The sequence below is a fragment of the Mizuhopecten yessoensis genome, unplaced genomic scaffold, assembly GCF_002113885.1.
Source record: "Mizuhopecten yessoensis strain PY_sf001 unplaced genomic scaffold, ASM211388v2 scaffold245, whole genome shotgun sequence".
Classification (NCBI taxonomy): domain Eukaryota; kingdom Metazoa; phylum Mollusca; class Bivalvia; order Pectinida; family Pectinidae; genus Mizuhopecten; species Mizuhopecten yessoensis.
The window spans coordinates 476438-498180 of record NW_018403450.1 but is presented as its reverse complement, the minus strand read 5'-3'; the positions used below and the strand labels follow the sequence as shown (position 1 = coordinate 498180).

Below are 21743 nucleotides of genomic sequence, written 5' to 3'. Positions count from 1 at the left end.
ATGAACTGTTCATGAAGTTTCATGAATTATTCATAATCATTTCGCAGGGGAGGAATCTACGTTCTTTGTGTCCTTGTTCTACATGCAATGTCAGAAAGTGAAACCACTTGAAATTTGAATTACCAGCAGTACACCAAACATGTGAACTTTTGAAGGTGCCTTTCCAGGAAGACAATTGTCTGTAGAAATGTTTACCGTATATTTGTGACACTGGTACCAGACACTCCTGAGATCAAGTGGAGCAAGGGGAGACATGCTAACCATGTCCTTTACCATTCATTAGATTTATCACGAGGTCTTCCACTTACAAATCTCCTAGTACCATCGCACATGGGAGGCATGTAGAATATGAAGCACTGCTTTAATTTGGCCCCCAATGAACACGTATAAACATAAATTAAGGCAGTGCTAGCAGCCTAGCTATGTGGATGAACTGTCACAAATAACTAGATTATCTCACATACTTCACAGTATGATCCCATTGTTGCAAGGGAAGAGATAACTCTATCTCACACGGGGTAGGAAAAGACAGCTGACACACACTATGACGTCATGATAATGAATTGTTAACGTGACGTCATTGTATTGTTTCTGTGATGTCATACAATTGTTGTGAATGGGGAATCATTGGGGTTTGGGATTTGGGTGGAAGAGTTAAATCAATGTTTATTCCGACTGGAATTTGTTTATTTGTAAGTATGTGATAAAAATAATCAAGCCTCTTGCTGACCAGCCAAACTCTATCACTCGGGTTGAGATATCCCTGTCCACGGAACAGACCCATGTAAGATTCTATTAATCTTTACTACTGAGTTGTCCACTGCCATCAGTGACAAACACTCAGTGCTACACTTTCACTGTTTTTATCTCCCTAAATTTTTCATCCGTCTTCATCCCTACATGAATTGGCAAAATATAGAAATATTTCTATTGAAATTGACAGGATATTCTTATTTTCTTTATGTTGGGGAAATCGGATGTCTTTTTGCTAGGAAATCAGCTTGTATAGTGTAAACAGCTGTAAAATAAGGCAAAACAATAAGTGCATGCCTAATTATGTTCAACCTTTTAGTGAAGAAGTACGCATAAGGAGGGTTTGCTTAAATCTTTTGCTAGACTACAACATTTTTATTTAGTTGGGTGTTCTGATGAAACTACATTAACATATCTATGCTCTGCATTTGATATAGCTCTTGTATAAACCTACCAAAGTCACTTGTGATTTACGAGGCCGTAAATTCACTTTGTAGTGGTGATCGTGACACAACTGTGACATTGTAATCATGACGGAGATAGCTGGCTTATACTGAGGCTGTTCCATTTATTGAAAATAAACCTTAAACTTTACAAATGAAATTTGAAATTCAAATATCATTTTATTGTGAAAATTAATGAAAAGTATACAAGCAAATACTGAACTTCATTCTGGCCCGAGTTAAAGTTCTATAAACTGGCCCGAGTTAAAGTTCTATAAACTCTAAACAGGATTGTGATCAATCCAATAATGCATTAAAGAACAGAATACAGTTGAATACTTAAATTATAAGTTTGCAGTGAAAGGCAAACACATATACATATATGGTCCAGTATTAAAAAGCAATAGTTTTTTGACTGCTTTTCACAAACAACTGTTGCAGCCATATTCTATCAAGTTATTTTACACTGATCAACACCTCATGTAATAGCTTATCATTGTGAAATAAAGCATGCATGCATGTATCTGTCCTTCAGCTTTTGAAAAAACTCGCAAATTACACTTGCAAGGGTACCTGAAGTAACATTTAAAACTTAGTGTTAGAACAGAATTCCCCAATGATATTAACCTTTTTTTTTTTAATTCTCTTTTAGAATTAAGTGCTGGTATATTGACTGTCCATTAGATCTTAAAGAATACAAAACCAATGATATCTGATACCTCATCATTAGAACTAGATTCAATAAGATGCCTACTGACCAGTTTTGTGCTTACCAATCCTGACTCATTTTAACAGAGACCTCTGTGTATCACACATTAATATGCTTGCCTCGTATTCTCTATAGATATTGTAGACCACACAGATCTATAATCCACAGCTTAAACATGTATTTTCTGCACCCTATAGTCCAGCTCCTATAAATGTCTTGTTGTTAGTCCAGATCTGCTGTTTTCTAATAGGTATACATGTGTATACATTTTACATTGCCAGTCTGGCTAGCTATCTATTGGTTTAAGAGCTGCATATCTCCTCACCACTTTCTAGTAAACACGGAGTCTTTTAACTTACACACTGGTCACAAGCCTGTAGATTAGATATTGGATAGAAATGGAGCCTGTTTAAGTTAACTAGACAGTAAAAAGGTAACGGCCAGGCTGGGATCTGTGCTTGTACATATGTATCCCCAAACTCTGGATGAGTTCTGCCAGATTCGTCCATGTTCCTTCAAACTCAGTTAGTGGGTGTTTTTCACTAATCAAGCTACATATACCTTATCACCACATATTGTGAATAAAATAAACAAGGCAGAGTATCTTTAACAAATCTGTCTCCTACCTTTGGACAAGCTTTCGTTTTCAAAATGAACAAAGGGCAATAACTCTGCTTTTAATGGGGCAGGACCCAATTTCCCTCATCCTAAAATATATATATATCTTTTCAGTCAATTTGACAATTGTGGGCGACATAGTAAGTGCGATTATGCCATAGACAAAGGGAAGCATGGAAAAATCACAATTACGCAATAAAAGGACTGATGGCAATCCAAACCTACAGTCGATCCCTCCAATAGTATTCTGTATACTGGCAAATTTTTTGCCAAAATTAAAGTACACAACATGAAATATATAGTAATTAAAAGTGACGGGCGAAATTAACACTGGGAAAACATGGATTTTATCAGAAAGGGTGACCTACGTTTCCTTGTATACAGTATTAGGGGACAATAAATGAAAGTTCAGTTAAACCACCCTCTTTTACTGTTATTTTCTAAATATTTGATCCATAAGCTACATGCAATCTAAAGCCCTTAATTGGGTATCCCCTTACCAATTAGTGCACACTGCTGTACTTATAAGGTCAGCAACCACTACAGTTTGTACCAGGACAGGATCCCGATCACCTTAAAGGCAATAGGGGTCAAACCTGGGCCAGCATATTTATGAAACTGTTCTCATGCTCAAGCATTGATTTTGCACTCAAACCTTCTTTCTTGTTACTCTCTTCAATTATCTAACACGGAAAAAGTCAAGATTAAATACTGAAACCAATTTCGGCTTCAAGTCTCCCCAAAATTCTTTAAAATCATTGACAAAATGTGAAGTTCTTTCACTTTATCACTGCAACAAGAAATTGTGCTTATCAGCACAGCATCTGAGTTTGAACAAGAGAACGGTTTCCTTAATACGGGCTCCTTGCCATCTTATCACTAGATAGAGGATTTAACATCTTTATAGCAGCCTATGGAGAGAGATCAGCCCTGTCCAATAGCACTGAGAAAACACATAAAATGTGTTATTCTTTAAAATTTTCAATATCTATACTTAAACATTGACAACCTATGCTGTCACCTTACACTAATTGGACATTCCATGCTGGAACTGTAAATGTCAAGTAGACCCAATCTTAGAAAAAAGATAAATCAAAACTTAACTAAATGAAAAGGAATGTCACCATATATGTTAAAATTTTGAAGGAGATACATTCAATCTTATTATCAATCAAAATTCAGATGTGTCACTTTCCATACATCATAGGTGATTTTGTAAATCAAACCCTGTCCAGGCCGATTGTGTTTCATGACAGACTATAACAAAATGTCATGTACAAAATGTATGCTACCTCCACACGGTTGTCCTAGTGTATTATAAAATCAATGTCTACCTATTACATGTAATCAATCTACGTTAACAAGTCTACCTGGTGTTCCAGCCGCGCCAACACGTTCACTCAATTTCTACCACACCATTTATCCAATATAGGTTGAAATTTCCATGTCCTGCATTGTGAGTAGTCTAAAACACTGCTGTTGGTGTGATTACCAATGATATGCTGGCCACAACTTATACCAGGAATTCCTCACTACATCATCCTTGGGATTGTCAATAGTACTGTAAACTGCGTCAGAGCAATTATCAGCTGGGAGAGCTCAAGTGTACAGCACCTCTAGAACAGAATCACAATGCATGGTGATATTCCAGTCAATATGATATTAATATCACGCATTTCATTCCCTGAATATCAGACAAATCAAGACAATTGATATCCCTCTAGTTCATTGTGTGCCCATGTGATGGAAAGGTGTAAAGCCAGCATGCAGCTTGTCTTCAGGCCAGATTCCCCATTATTTCTGCTCCGTTGACAATTTTGTTGTGACAAACCGTAGGCTGAGCCTTGTCAAGGTCAGTAATCTGTAGGCTGAGCCTTGTCAAGGTCAGTGATCTGGTGTATCTGTCTAGTGATTATAATTATGATTAAAATCTACCTTAACTACACTGTATCTATCCCGCAATGCAGTCCCATGTTCCTGGATGATAACTCACACATGTCAAAAATAGTTCAGCAGAAATTCTAAAAAGTGTTATTTCATTGTCCTGCAATAAGCCCACCCCCTTACACTGAGTTGAAATTGATTGTGTGTGCCCCCTGGGCATATTGCAGGATAAATACTCGCAGCAAATGCATTTAATTCTTTAAGGTTGGTGTCCATGGAATCCCTCGTCTTTAACGTTGACGCTTGTTTGTGTGACATAAAGTTACCTTGAGTGTTGCAAGGCTGCATGACATTTAAATGCAATGATATTTTAATACATCTAATTCATTTAATAATGTAGATTTGATGGAAATTAATGTTTATTTTCCTCATAAATTAGATGCATTTAAAGCTGCCAATTACATTTCCATAGGGCAATTCATGTTTAAATCTGCCTGAAACATTATACCTAGATTAGGGTGGATTTTAATCTTCCATAAAAAGATAATTACCATCATCTCGTAATATATTTCCGAGTAAGTGAAGCGTTTCTTAAGCACACATTCTTGTTTGGTTTTAGACACACAACTCACTGTACTCAGCTTGTTCAGTGGCGCAGCAAATCATATCTCCCACAGCTAATAAAATAGTTTTAGACAAGTAACAAAATCAACTGTACTTTTAGCTTGTTCATGCCTAAGATATTATACTTCCCAGAGTTAATAAAATGGTTTTAGACAAGTAACAAAATCAACTTTACTTTTAGCTTGTTTATGCCTAAGATATTATAATTCCCAGAGTGAATAAAATGGTTTTAGACAAGTAACAAAATCAACTGTACTTTTAGATTGTTTATGCCTAAGATATTATACTTCCCAGAGTGAATAAAATGGTTTTAGACAAGTAACAAAATCAAATCACTGTACTTGGCTTGTTTATGTTGAAGATATCATGTGATATGTGGATGTGACTCCATTATGGTCTACAGTGGTGAAAGGGCTAAAGGAAAATAAAAGACATGCACATATTGTTCAAGTAAGACAGACAACAATTTGAGGATTTTGAGAGAAATTCAGACTAGCTCACAAGACAAACTAGGACTTTCAATAACTACAATTAATCACCAATATCAATTAAGTAAAGCAAATTGCAATAGATGAGAATTTAGAAACACATAAGGAAGATGTAAACACCAAATTACATGACAACATTTTAGAGAAGGAATCCAAGAGAAAAAGACACCAATTCACAAATAAGACGAAGATAAAGAGAAAGAATCTACATGACTTTAACACAACTTTGTAAGAGAAACAACGTAGAGAAGCATTACCCACCCAGGATTGTTACCAATTTCAAACATGGCAGATTCAGAAAAGCATTCATTCTAAAAGACTTTGACACCAACTCACATGAAAATGATTTAGAGAAGCAATCTGTACAAGGTTGACAACAGATCTAAAGTATTGACAATTTGCAGAAGCCATCCTCATAAGGTTGATACTCAGATCTATGACATGAAGATAGTGGGGAAGCAATTCGAGAGAATTTAACACCAATTCACACGACAAAAAATTAGAGAAGCTATATGCACAAGGATGAAATAATTCATGAGATATCGAATTGAGAATAAATTTGAATGATTTTGACACAAATTACAGAAGAAAATTATGTAAAATGGTGTAAAGTGTTCCACTAGAACACAAGATCAATGACAATACCTGCACTGTGCCAACTTCTTTATATCATATGGCTGCATTGACCCACATTTTTTAGAGCGTTTTTAATTGTCATACAGCATACACGTACAACCTAACCCTATTTCCTGTACATCAAAGTTTACCAGGTGCAAAGTAAATGTGCGACCATTTTACCTGGCAATATAAATATTTTGTGAGATTTTCAAAGCCAACGGTATAATGGCACTCAATATTGTAGTTTTAATACAACAGTGCGTAAATTATTCACTATCAGAAGTATATACACATTGAGTATAATGACCTGCGTGTGATAATATACAGATGACTTCATACCTACACCGACACCTATGGAGAGGCTTTTACTGAATAACACAACAATAGACAGTGTCACACCTGTATGCATTTGTAAGCCACGACATCACACCTGTATACATGTGACTGTCACCATGGCAACAAGTCTGTATGCAACTTTATAACCATGACAACACACCTATACACATTTATAAAACATGGCAACACAACTGTTTATAGTCAATTATGTAGCCATGACAGCACACCCAAAAACATCTAATAAGCATGACAAAACATCATAATTATACAATAACTACCTAAGGTCCTTTTTACACACCAAAGCTGTAATTTTTGTGATATGGATTATCTCCCCTAATAACATTACTGGAATAAGGAAATGCAACTATTTGTCATTAATACAATTAATTAACCACTGAATTCAAATTACTTTTATTACTTATATATATTTCATACGTTTCCTAAGTTTGAAATCTTTTAGAAAGGAGATTCAAGTAATAGTGAGGTATAGAATAAATATGGGGCATAAAGCCTTAACTGGAAATTCTCAATTAAAGTACCCCTTAGTTGTATATTACAATGAAACAGACCTATATACATCTTCTAAAAGTCTGATGATAATTATTTTTTACAATCGAGAATAAACTGGGAATAAAATTGGCATTGTTTGTCTATGGTACTCACTTGACACAGTAAAGTGTTGTGTATAAGCCATGAGGTCTGTAATATTGTAATATCTCTGTGCTCGTGTGATCCATACAATTGTAGGATGTGCATGTATATCTTACCACAATACCTTTCTGCACTTGTATCAGATATGTCCCTATTTGAAACAGAGGATATTAGTAATTCTGACAGGTCTGTGTAGGCAGCAATCATTGGGAAAGGCTACGAAGCAACTGTACATGAACAGGATATGGAGCCTGCTCAATAAAGAGACAGGTAGGACGTCTAGGTTAACTCATGCACCCCTAAAGACACATTTTAACTCTTCCAATTCAAAGGTTGGAGTAGTTCATTATGAAATTTCAGGGGTGAATGAGTTAAGGCTTTAATAGTACAGTTCAATGATTTGGAAGTCATAAGTAAAGTGATGCAATAAGGACACAATAAATGCTGAGCTTAGTATTCCTCTGATTTCTCTCATATGATCATAAAGCTGAAGTAAGATGTTTTATGATTATATTTGATATGACAACTCCCTATAGTTTCCACTGGCCACCACTCACTCAACTGTTAGGCTGGCATTTTTCTACTAGCTTTTATTTTCCCCTAGTTTGAAACTTTATAATCTAGAATCAGACGGCCAAGTGATCAAAATAGTTAGTCATTTTTTTAATACCAGGTACATGTAATTCAAAATAGTATAGACTTGTGGTACCAGTATACTCAACAGTATATGAAGAGTAAGATGATTACAATGTTTCATTTGAAATTGGTCAAAGCGGCCACTGCATGTGGACAATACTGTATCTTAAGACTGACAGGTAGATTATCTCATTCCAGATTTAAACTTACACCTTGTGTAAGGGGGAATGGGTAAGGAAGTTAAATATAATGGTTGTTGATCCTATGTGGTCTTTAATTCCAGGCTGTGACAGTCTGCCGGACTGTTTTGAAATCCTTCCAGGATGTACCAGAAGCTGTATAAAATCTGACCAGCAGAACAGGTCACAGATGCAACTTAAAGACCTGTCAGTCATATAAATCAGTGAGGTCACACCAGGGTTCATTTCCTCGGCACAACTACATTATGTAATAACAACAATTGATATTCACCAAACTATCATCATCAGTTCATTACCACCTATCACTCAATATAACTAGATCCTGAATCATTATCAATAGTTTGAACACGAGTAACGCTGAGTCCATGGATTGTAAATACAGGTATCAAATTGGTCAATGTCCTCATCTGAAACATTCATTCTAAATTAAGCGAAATACATATCCTCAAACTCTACTTGAATCTTGTAAATATGCTGTATTCTGGATCATTACCAATGATTGGAGTACATTAACAGAGCTAGTAACTGTAGATACTGCTAAGTATCAATTTAAATATAGGTATCAAATAGGTCAACCTCCTAACATCAACCAACCTCTGACTTTAACTAAATGTTAAATATCTATATCTTAATACTAAAGTTACTTAAACCTACATGTCTATATTTTCCCTGACAAATACTTAAGTCACTTAAACCTACTAGCCTATAATTTCCCTGACAAATACTTAAGTCACTTAAACCTACATGTCTATAATTTACCTGACAGGTGAGCGTATCGCTATGTAACAGATATGGCCATACTATACATATTTAAAACCTTTCATAACTTCAGGATTAAAACCGCGTGACATATTGTTTAGATACTCCATAAATCTGTGTATCCTTGAACTCCTTCAGTACAACAGATTTGTTTGTCTACAGTGATACATGTATACAGGTCTCAAGGTTATACCTTAACTCTACGGTACAACAGTGGAGTGTTCAATCATATTACATGATGATCAAATGTCATCACACACTAGTATCACGTGGACACGTTTTAAAATATAAATAATAACTTGACCCCATAACCATGTGGACCATGAACAAATTTTAAAGCTTTTCCTTTTAATTTGTGTTCCATAACAACTCATGAATTTATATCATACAGTATTGGAAATTAAAAAGGTGTGTGTGTGGTTGGGGGGTGGGGCTACTGCAGGCATTCATTTGGTCAGGTGTAGCCATCTGCTGTTGAAGCATGGTTGACAACACATTCTGATACTGCTTTTAGTCCATGTCCTCATCATCAACAGCAAAATAATGATAAAGCTTTTTTGGGTAATCACAAAATAGCACAGAATTGTTGCAGTGATGCAGGTTTCCTAGCACATTTAGGTAACATGTAAATATGGCTTGTTTTTAATAGTTCTTTCATAGATCAATTTTCAGATACATATTTTAACTGCTCAGAATACTTCAGTAACCATGATGCCACATACATTATACTATTTTTGGAGAGTAAATAATGAATTCCATTTCAACTACAGATTGAATCTGTTAACTTTGAAGAAAATTGTTTTTAAATTCTCCTGAAAATTGTCAAAATAATCGATGATGTTTTCGAGGCAGATATGTAGGGCAATACAAGCTGATCATATATATATATATAAAAGATACGGTTTGTTTCTGGTGGTAGACATGATGGTGATGATCGACGTAGCTGGCCACACCAGTATTGATCATCAGTGAACATCACCAACAACTTTAAACCTTTTCTAAAATGATGCAACAACAGCGTAAGATATAACTCACACTTTCTTTTTTTAATTACGAAAGAATTCCATGGGTTGAGACTTTTCACTAATTAAGTCAGACAGAGAACTCCAACAAAGCTAAATTGTTTCTCTGAAATAATACGTCCTAATAACAAACTTTGTTTCCAAACCAACCTTTTCAATTTGAATGAATTTTCTTAAGACCTGTTTCTTACTCATTTCCTGGATCAAACAAATGTTAGGCCTACCATATTTGACTTATACAGGCACCTGCTGAAACAATTAAAGGACCCTTCCCCCTCATTAAACCTGCCGATCGTGGCATTGTTGTATATGTTGACAAATTTGTCGTTCACTGACAAAGATAGAAGGAATTATGTTAGACTCTGTAAAAGTTTCTTCTGACATTCATTTCAGCATGTATTAAACTCAATATAACTTGATATCTATATTTAGTTTTTTGTTATAACATGACATGTTGGTTGCCTCCCTTCCCAAAGGGTTTGACTTTGATAACTTGACGAAAGATAAATCCACTCACAACTATTATCTGTGTACAGCAAATAAAATAATAATATTCTAGAATTTCAGTACAAACCAGTCATCCCTTTCATTTCTTGATAGCTAAATATATTGATGAAAGACTAGTTTGAAAGCATTTTATGACCTCTATTTTTAAGCTTCACTTTTTTTTTGTTTTAAATTAAATATGTATTATGACTGTAAATGATATGCCCCTGAAATCCATGTTCTGTTGTCTTACAATAGGCAAAAAATATCTGACCCAAGAATATCTTAAACTTTTAAACAAGAAAAAGATCTTGATTTGTTTTTTTGTTAATAATTTCATCTACAGGAAAGCAATGAAATTCCCATAAATAACTTTTGGGTTGTCTTTCATTTGAAGAGAATAATGTATTTACAATGCTACAACATGTGTGTTACAATGGAGCTGAGCAGAGCCGAAGGTCTGAGAACATACAGTATATTACCAGCAACACCATTGTATACACATAAATAATACACATTACAAGTGTGTATATGTTGTGTAGATAATTATACATGTACATTGGTGTATTGTTTGAAAGCTGTCAAGGTCAGAGGTCAAACCGATATAAACACAAGGATAATGTTCCCGATAAGAAGCTGACAATCAATGTTTACTCTTTGTCTGTCCAGGCTGACCTTTAACTGTTTGATCCCTTCCTACATTGCATAACAAGATCAATACTGTTAAGTTATAACAATCTTTCTATATGATAGTCTACTTATAACTATTAAGCTCTTTCCCAAACAAAGACATTTTAAATCTCTTGAGAAGTTTCATACACCTGTCACCCTGCTATAATCCAGACTTATATGAGATCACTCAGTGACCTGTTTTCAGACCAACGTTACAGAACATGTAATCCAGAGACTATCAACAAACACTCGCACATAAACATCCTTTATCTTTTTCACAGGTCATAGGTCACAGATGATCTATCATGCCATTTTTCAGTATCTACCCGATTGCATCTTGTCAAAGGTGTAAACCTAAGTATCTGTATAATAAGTATCTTAAGTTAGGAGTAATTCCAAAGTCCCTAGATTTACTACATTTCACCTTTTATTTTTAACCCCTTAGCATTTTACACAAAAAGACCAGACAACATTTTTTGTTAAGAACCCAATATTAGCGATTCTTGATTCACTTTTTTTGGGCCATGCATTAGCGAGATTGTGTGACCCCTGTGATTTTCCCAATAACTGAGGAACAGACAATCCATTATTTCTGACACGATACCATGTACTGTACAATGTAGGCGACTCCTAAAAGTAAGTGTCATCTGACATATCTCTTCAAGAACCAGACCATTTATCTCTTCATTCACTGAACTTCAGAATCTAACCTCCAATGAAAAAGCATAAAGTCCACAATAAACTGCATGCGATGTGTGCATAATGATTTAACATTTAACTACGTCCAGAAAACATCAACCAATCAAATTTGAAGTACCTGTTACCTTATTGAATCCCAGATTCTGTCAATCTTCAAACTTGTTATCATCACTGCAATCATGTAAACACTTACAAAGATGGACTAAAACCAAACTATGGGAGATCATATTGGCAGCTACTTTATGACCGTCTATGATCAGAAAGACAAGTGGTTGCTTTATGACCGTCTGTGGTCTCTGGCCCTCTACCAATAGGTCACGAGTTCGAGGCCTGTATAGCATAGGGCAGTAGCTAGGCATTGTCCACAGGTCACTGTTTTTTCTCTATGTACTCTGGCTTTTCTCCACCACCAAAACATGGCACTTCCTTTAATGACCATAGCCGTTAATAGGACATAAAACCTAACTGAACAGACAAATGTTGGTAAACTATCAGTATAATTGAAGGTATTATATGTATACATCCTCAATAACCAGAACAGAAAGTCGGCCTGCAGTTACAGACATTCATCCTCTATCCCCATAGAATGATGATCTACTTCTAAGAATAACTCATTTAATGGTTAACTCAAGAAAAACATATAGGGTTTTCAATAACATTAAAAAGAAAACAAATCAAGTTCAAATTTAAACATGTACCAATAATGCTCAGTAATGCCTGTTTCCTTATCCACCTACTTCTTCAGTGTTATGTTCAGGTAGCAAAGTCTCACCCAGATCAATAGCACCTTAGACTTGAGTACACCACCAGATCAGCTGTTCTATGTATAGCAAAACATGTACAGTGACGTGACCTCTGACCCCTTCTTTAGCAGGTCACCTACAAACTGTGTGTACACAACATTGTGGGCCTAGCTACAGCAGACTCAGTTTGTTGATACCGAACAAAATACTCCTACGCAGAGTGGTTAGAGGATTGTAAATACACATCAAGTAGCATGATATTGATCACATAAACAATGTACTGAGTTTTCAAAATAGATATTCAATGTGAGGAAAAGAAATACAAAAAACACTGATAAATTTCAAGACTTCTTTAAAAATTTACAGTGAACAATCACTTAAACTAAAAGACTTGGCAGTCTTTAAGTTTACAAGACTTTGAATGAACAAACTAAACATATACAGTTATTAAGATTGCTTTCATACCAATTAACACGCGTTCATTTTTTAATGGAAATTTTGATACAAGTCTTTCAAATGCTGCCGATCAAAATGTCTCACTAGTGTGTTGTAAAGTTGACGAGTTTTATCACCTTAGTTCTGGATCTCGACATCACTAATGCATGTACAACTGTTTTATATTTCTACACTAGTTTGTGAGGCTCTCGGGATTTGTCTCAGGTGTTGTTTTTTATTTTGTACTAAACTAGATAGGACACAGAGTAATGGCTTTGTTGACTCTCTCACTCTGCTACCAAGTAGGCTGCAGCTGAAAATATCAACTGACCTCTCAAACAGGAACCCTACACCCAAGTCAACCATTTTGGAGGAGTGTGGCATAGTTATAGGTAATTAGGTCACTGTGACCTACATTTCAATCTCTGGTTTACATTATGCAAAAAAGAATACTCTGAGAGCAATATCCCTACATAGCATAACAAAATACCTGGCACATACTTTAATAACCTGGGTCACTTCATGGAAAAGTAGTTTTCAGGGTGAGTGATGATTCTACATGAAAAACATTGGAGAAACATGCTCCAGAAACGATATGGTTTTTTTTCCTAAGTCAGATAAGTCAAAATACAGATCACGGTAACCCATATTTGTAAACAATCCTCTCAAGATCCTTCTTGAAATATTACCATCAAAATGCTATGGAAATCACCTTTTCTTATAATGAAATTGATTCAAGCAATTATAGGTTACAGTGACCTAGTTTGGGTTCACAAAGTATAAATTCCACCTTCACTTCATGTAATTGTTATAAACCAAATTCTGGACGAGATCGGTGTGTGCAATAATTCTATTGAAAAAGGTGATAAATTTTCCTAGAAAAAAGTTCAGTTAAATTAATTTAGTTCATTTTTATCATTCTCGATAATATTTTAAGAAAAAATGAAGAAACACTGCCCCCTTCCCCTTTCTTTCTTCTTTCTCGAAACTTCTCATCTTGTTATGCATGTAATACGTATACGCTGAACCTAATATCACAGTACATAGATGATTTGTTTTTCTAGAGGTACTGTACATCTACAGACAGATGCCCAACAGCCCTTTCTCAAAACCTCTCATCGAGTTGGATGCAATCTCACAGTACATAGATGTTTTTCTAGAGGTGGTACTGAAGTACTGTACATATACATCTANCCCCCCCCCCCCTCCCCCTCCCATCAACCCCCAATCCCAAAGGCATAATCTTGTCCATACAGTCAGATACAAGTAGTCCTAAACTCACAGTACAGGCCCTGCTGGGAGATGGTATTGTACTATATATCTCTACCTAGATGTCTGCTAACTGCTACAAGCTCTAGTTAGCCCTGATTCTCTTAAAGGTCAATGTTCTATGGCCAGCCGAGAGTGACCACACATAAATCATTATGGGTCAAAATCCTCTATTTCTACTCCTTTGTGTCATTAACTCCTAAGGCTGGTGGTCCAATTCAGAGTAGGCTTTGTATAGATCACCTATTACACCTACATATAGGCCAGATGTCTGTTCCAAATCTGTAGAATAGATTTATATCCTATATTGTCATACTTTATAGACCCCTTAAAGACCCCTTAAATCCATCTGATAGAAGTCATATATTATCACTTAACAAGAAGTTATTTTTTTTGTTTCTTTTGAAATCAACTGTTTCAAAAATAAAGATTAAATTTAAACCTAAAATATTATCTTGACTAGAAACTAATATTATTGTCTAGTGATGTACATGTACAAACAATGAAAACATGAAGTCATTCATATCTTTATTGCCATCAAGCACAATTTGCATATTGTTGTAGATTTTCTGTTAAAATTCTTTCATGAGAAACAAAATTATTATTTTGATTTCTGTATCAAAGGTTACCAATTTTGTGAGGCCCCACCGACAGGCCTGATCAATAATACTTGGGTATGATGGATGTTCTACAGACTGAGCTACTGACCTCTGTGTCAAAGGCCCTCCACTACTCTACCAATGACAGATGGTGACGTGATTACATGAGCTTTGCTGTATACTTTATTCCTTTTTTACACCAGAAGCAGTACTCTGAAGCTATATATAGCACCTGCTCCGATTGATCAATACCTTATTGATAGTTTTTTGTAAGGAGTTAGCTCCAGCCAGCTGACCAAGATTACGTGGGCGGAGAGACGTCATTTTTTTCTTTTTAAGTTCATAAAATATCCAACAATGACCCTGTATAATCATTTTTGATATATTTCCTTATTTACCATGTAACAAGAAACCAACATTATCGATATTTCCTGGATTATTTAGATATGTATAGAGGCAGATCTAGATATCTGATCTTGTGCTTAAACAACCTGCCTTAATATAGACTCATAACAGCCTGCCTCAATATAGACAATCTCCAGGGAGATTAACTTACACACAACTATGAAAGAAACAATGACTTTTCATATGAATTTTGATACAATGAATGAAACAAAAGTGAATAGCCAGCGTACCTACATGTACTTAAGAAAAGGATTCAGGTTAGTGTACCATGAATGATCACTAGTTTTGATAAATGCATACTATCTACATGTATGTTTTGACTGCATATTGGTACCTTATTGGTTGATATAAGGATACTAGAATAACAAACCAGGCTTGTGATTGAATATAGGTCTGACCCAGTATCAATGGAAACCCAAATACAGCCCCGTCTTTCTTCCACCACATTCATCAGAGGTACACTTCCATTGCTAGCCTGTAATTATCCCTAAACGACCTCCGACAGGTACCTGGGTTTATCTCATGTTCTGCTGTAGCTAATTATGTAGCCTGAAAATCAATCACAGATATATCAGTATATGTATGTACATGAGCCCTCCACCATACCAACTCCCACCTATACTATAGAGCACCCAAGTCAGGTCTGTAACAAACCAAAACTCATTCTTATACTGAACAGGCACAACCATCCTGTATCTGTCATCTGAATACACTCATCCTCTAACAAGAGAAACACCCTTCATGTAGACCTTTAAGAGACAACTTTCTTCCAACAAAAGGTTTATTGGGCCTGCAAAGCTTTTCTATAGGCAGTTTCCTTCCGACAAAGGGCATATTGGGCCTGTATTTATCTTCTACAGAAACTCCCTTCTCACAAAAATTATACTGGGCCTGTACAGCTCTTCACAGAGTTTGCTTCCAACGTTATGATAACATGACACAAACTGAGCCTTCTGATCTCTTACGTACAGTTTACTCCTAAGACACACTGTGCAAGCATGTGTCAGCTCTAGTCATATCACTTATATTTTCTCTGTAAAAAATACTTGTGCACAATAGTTTCGTGTAATAATTCAATTCTTCAATTCTTATTGTCATCCTGGCGAGTCATGAAAGAGGATTAAAAGTCCATACCAATTTCTTTTTGGATACATAACACCTGAACCAGCCTTCTTAAACCATTGTCAGCCCCAGACAGTCATCAGCAAACTTCCCATAGCATAGCCTGTTGCCTAATTCCCATTAATAATTAATCATTTGATTTAATAAAATATTTTGAAATGAAAATCAGCAAACTTACCACTAGGATTCTCCTTATATTACTTAGGTTGATATTGCTTTCCAACATCCAAAACCCACTAAAAGTATTCCTACAGATGATGGATGCTCGATAAAATAGAAAGTGTATCACACATACTTGTAAGAATATGATATAAATATTACAACTTGTATACAATTTTTGAATATTTTTATTTATATAACAATTTTTAAAAAAGACTTCGATTTTCGAACCTTAAAAACTAATTTCATCAGCACTCGATCATCATACAAATTTTTATTTTTATTCTTTTTAAAAAAACATTAAGCAAATTTATTCTATTAGTTCCTCAATCAGATAATCAGGATTTTAATTTTTTTTTTAACAACTTGCCTAGGTACATGTAATTGAAAATCAAGACCAATCAGTTAAATAGCAATGTCTATGTAGACAGGAGGTCTGACCAGTAAAACACGTTCAGTCACATCTTATCTCAGACCAATGTACACGTAATTATACCACTGTACCAGTGCCAACTTGTAACAGTTCCACTGCTGATTTCAAATACATTTAACTTGATACCAATATTACTAGAACCGACATATTCAACCACAGGTGCTCCCTCTGATGAAAACTTCGAAATTCTTCGGAGTCAAGGCAATTGCCACTTATCAGTGCTTCCATGCAAAAGTTTTAAAAAGAACTGGCGGTTTCCGATTGAAGTTACAAAAAAAGTGTGATAATCAGTGTATTATTTATTGATTTTGACATAATTGTCCATAAGCCCTTACTACAAGTATCTTTATAGAGTGCATTAATTCATGTATAAACACTTAACAATAAATAACAGCAAAGCCCCACTGCCCATGGAGTGTCTGATTAGCTTAACAGGCCGTATTACATCAGATTTTGAAATGCAATTTTTGATAAACACATACAGGTCCAGTACACTCTGCCGATTGAGCTATATAGCTATAAAGACCTATATAGCTATATACACCTATAAATTATAGCTGTATTGAGCTATATTTTCTCAGATTTCAAATTTCATTAAATTAAAGCAAAGTCGCATAAAACAATAAGGTTAATGGTAATGTTGACTACAAAAAGCATGCATTTAGATGTTTATTTTCATTTTTCATAAATGTAAAATTTCCGATTTCTTTACATTATTATTTTTTAAAAAGAATACTTATATTTAATGTCTTTTGTTATCAATATAATGATACAATCTTCTTTTACATGCGACTTTGTTCCGTTTTCCTTAAAAAAGAAAATCACTTGAAAATAGCTCAAAAGACCTATTTCAGATAGGTCAATAGAGCTATTATAGGTCTTTACAGCTATATATATAGATCAATCGGCAGAGTGTACTGGACCTGACATACATAATCTAAAAATTTACAAATGTTCTTTTTTATCATTTTTGTCTTTGGATGGTAATTTTTATTTCCTAAAAGGGTTTTTGAAAACAATTTTTGATTTTTTTAGATGAAAAATTCATGTAAAGGTATTATTAAGCTAACAAGGACTTGAACAACTTGACCACGATGTTTTAATTGTTAACACAGAAAATTTATCAAGAGTGAAGACTGTTAATGACTAAGCATGGTATGCTGAAGATATACTTCATATTATAAATTCTAGCAGTGCCTGCACAACATGATTGAAACTTAAAGGTCAGTTATAACCATATTTAGACTACCAACAGCCGAACACAGTCCTATATATAAACAATACACCCACTGTTTATTCTCTACCCCTGTCATTTGAATATTGCATACAATAGGAACTCCATTATCACATGTACAGGGCATGTACAGGGCAATCACAAATTTTATTGTTTAATTACCATATGTTATACACTGGTTTATCATCAAATTTAATATAAAAGGTTTAAAAAAAGACATTGCATCAATATTGCCTATATGAGAAGACAAATCTGATAAACCTGGATAATACATCAACTCTCTAAATATATACATATATCAGAGACACACATTGCCCTTACATCGTGAAGGGGAAGCCCCGTGGCCTAATTGACAGACATCATGACATGTACACACACCTTATCCATCATCCTCAAAGGCCACGGAGTAAATATAGGATGTGTCTATATAAGGCAAGGATCAATTAAGTTAGAGAGCCTGAATCTGGACGTTTTCCAATACTATGGAGACCAGTACATGTATAATGTTGTTACAACACGTTGTACCAGATTTACGTGCTCATTTTAACTTGGAACTCTCTGGTTGAATATTTTTGTTCAACATACTAGGTACTGAAAAAGTTCAACATCGATCAGATTTGCAGGTCTAGTTTACAATGCAATCTGAACAAGGTATATGTACAACAAATTGAAAATATCACCCTCACAGTCTCTAATTATCATTGACAAGTAACTATAACACTGCCATAACATTGGAAGCATGCCACAGATTGTCAAGACCACCCATATAATATTATTTTGCATTTGCAGCCAGGTTCAGACCACAAAAGAGACATATATATATATATTTCATGTTTAGAAAGTAGAATATTTAATACAGATATTCCGATTTTGAGCTTATTCATCCTCTTTCAATTTCCAAAGAAGATTTTTCCCATGATCTGATAAGTAAATTTTGTCATCTTGGACTATAATTTGTCAATTGAACTTCTTCCTAAACACATTTCTATAAACCCCTCCCCTTCTTTGTTTCTGAAACCCCTTTCCCCTACCCCCACTTCCTTCATCAACTTCCTGTAGTGTACATACCCCACCTATTTCTCACTAAACCTCTTTTATACCTACTGATCTGTCACTGAACTGTACACATCCAACTCCTTATCAATGTAATATGATGATTTACTGGTTTTCTTTATTTGCCATTGATTCCACCATATAGATTTCATCTTCACAGATATGTCTGTGCTAGGATGAGGTTTGGTTTGTTTGTGTTTTAGTCCTATTAACAGCTATGGTCATTTAAGGACATGCCAGGTTTTGATGGTGGATGAAAAATGGAGTTCCCGGAGAAAAACCACCGACCGATGGACAGTACCTGGCGACTGCCCCATGTAGGTCTTGAATCCGTGGCCCAGTGGTGGAGGGGTAGTGGTAGCAGAATGTCAGACGTCATAACCACTTGACCACTGCGGCCCCCTTAGGATGAGGCAAAGGGGTAAAGAGACCTTTATTCGCCCTCTTGGTGAGTCAGAAGTTCTGGTCCTGTCAGCATGTTCTGGTCCTGCCAACATGTATGTCCAAAGGCCAGAAATCTCCCTGGGGGACAGATAGGCGTGGTTCTCAACTATTGTTCACAGATCCATTGTCCATATGTGCATGGTCCAAGTCTAATTACTTCTATGTCCGACAAATACTCCTTACCTCAAAATATACCCTACAAATTTGTTGATTAAACTCCTTACACTCTCTTTACCCACAATAATCTACAAATGTCACTAGAATATATTGGTTTTGTTTGCTGAATATACTTATAGCAGAGCTACATATAAACAAAAACGATGAAGCGGAAAATCATCATCGTTTTAAATCCAAGTTTTATGTAATGCATTTTCGGCATAAATATATTTAGTGTGAAAGAGTCCAAGTGCAAAAGTTACAAGTACTGTATCAATGTATCTCAGCAAAAATGTCGGAGTTTCTGCACACCAATGCTTATTAATCAGGGTTCTGTTTTACATTGATCAAGTATAATAAATATATAAGTGTACATGTACACTTACTGCAAACCCAATGTGATATTCAATGCTGCTGGAACGTATAGTCTTTAATAACTACTGTGCATGTACTAAATAATGTACAACACAATGTCATAACTAGTACAGTTCCATTTAGTATCAAACTTGGTAATTAGCAGGTGCCTTTTCACATTTCAATGTCATGATGTTTACTTATAATGTGCAAATGAACAAATTTGATAAAATACACACTGTAAAACAACCCAGAAATTAATAAATGCAACACTGTATGTCACAACTTTGCATGTTGGTAACAAGAATCTGTTAGGAGGATAATATACAAAATTCAGTGATACAGAAGTTGGATGAATTGTGACAAAATTGGCATTAACAAGGATCTAATATAAATACAAACAGTCAAATATAATTGTGTTAATGAACTGCAGATTACATATCCTAGGCAACTCATACCTCTAGCATGTGACAGTCTCATGTGGAAACAAGCATTGACAAAGACATTCCAAATGTGTAAAGAAAATCAATAATTTCATACTTTCATCTGCATCCTAGCTGTTTCTAGCTAGGTTAACCTCAGTAACATTGACCAATTTCTGTAAATGTGTCAGACAGAAGGTGCTTATAGGGACTCTAGGGTACGAAAAGCACGTGATAATCCTTTGTGTGCCACAGGTCAGTCTTGGTAAAGTGAACTCAATGACATTCTTTGTTCCCCAACCACATGTTACGACCAAAACAAAGAAGCACTGGCTTTGTCCCGTTACCGTCTGCGTACATCAGTGTGTATTCCCTGACCTGGTGACAGGCGAACACGACTGCAAATGTTTATTATAACGCAGCACAATCTTAATGAATAACACAATATTTCTTAATATCTTTTACTGAGATAATTCAGAAGTAACAGATAAACTGTCATTATCATTTAGGCGCCTTTCATTGGCAATACAAAAAAAATAATGGCCTCCTTGGAAAAATGAAAGCAGTTGGCAGCGAATTTCCGCAGTTCGTGTAGCATACATACATCTGTTCTTACCTTAAGATGGCCAGAAGAATTCACTGGATATTAATCTTTAGGATTTCACATGAAATATTCGCTGTTACATGGACTAACTATCGCTATGACTTCCTCAAGGATCGTTCTCCAGACTGCGAGGTCGCCAGTGTTTATGTCTTCGGTCTATGCGGAAATGAGGTGACGTACAAGTCACGTGATATTCACAGCAACGTAAACAAAGCCATGTGACTGGGCTATCGGAGTGAAAATGTCAACAAAGGGCCGTGATAATAAGTTAAGCTCTGGCAACCCAAACTTTACAATGTCGTTTAGCAAACGGCTTTGAAACTGATATGTTTATTAAGCCTAGGCCTTTTATGTTGAAGCCATGAAATAACTATACAATATGTGTAATGCACTTTAACCACTATAAATGAGCAATAAATTATTGAATTGAATTGAATATAAAACAACTACACCAATATACATATGTATACATGTTGTGAGCCTTTGAACTATACAGTACATTATAATAATGATATTGATGCACTTTGAAATTTGCTATAAGCTAGCTTTTCACTCATATGATAAAAAATTGCATATTATTGCAAAGTTATCTTTTTATGTCTGTTTGTTTTTCTTTTGATCATCTGCATTTATTGTTCATGCATCCGTATGTTCAAAGTTGAGGTTAACAGTAGCGGGGTGAGGCTGGTCCGCATGCCAATAACTTACCTGAA

General features: G+C 35.3%; 1 protein-coding gene across 3 annotated transcripts in view; it reads right to left on the bottom strand.

Annotated features, from left to right (window-relative positions):
- LOC110445220 (protein yippee-like 1) overlaps positions 1 to 21201 on the bottom strand; it is a 64472-nt gene extending 43271 nt beyond the window's left edge. For 2 of the 3 annotated variants that reach the window (XR_002462333.1, XM_021489725.1), the window contains exon 1: positions 21043 to 21201. The gene's annotated coding sequence lies outside the window, so the exon portion shown is untranslated. Of the gene's footprint in view, positions 1 to 3893; positions 4323 to 21042 lie in introns of those variants that run through there. The other variant, XM_021489735.1, reaches the window with a different exon arrangement.
- Positions 21202 to 21743: the final 542 nt, after the last annotated feature.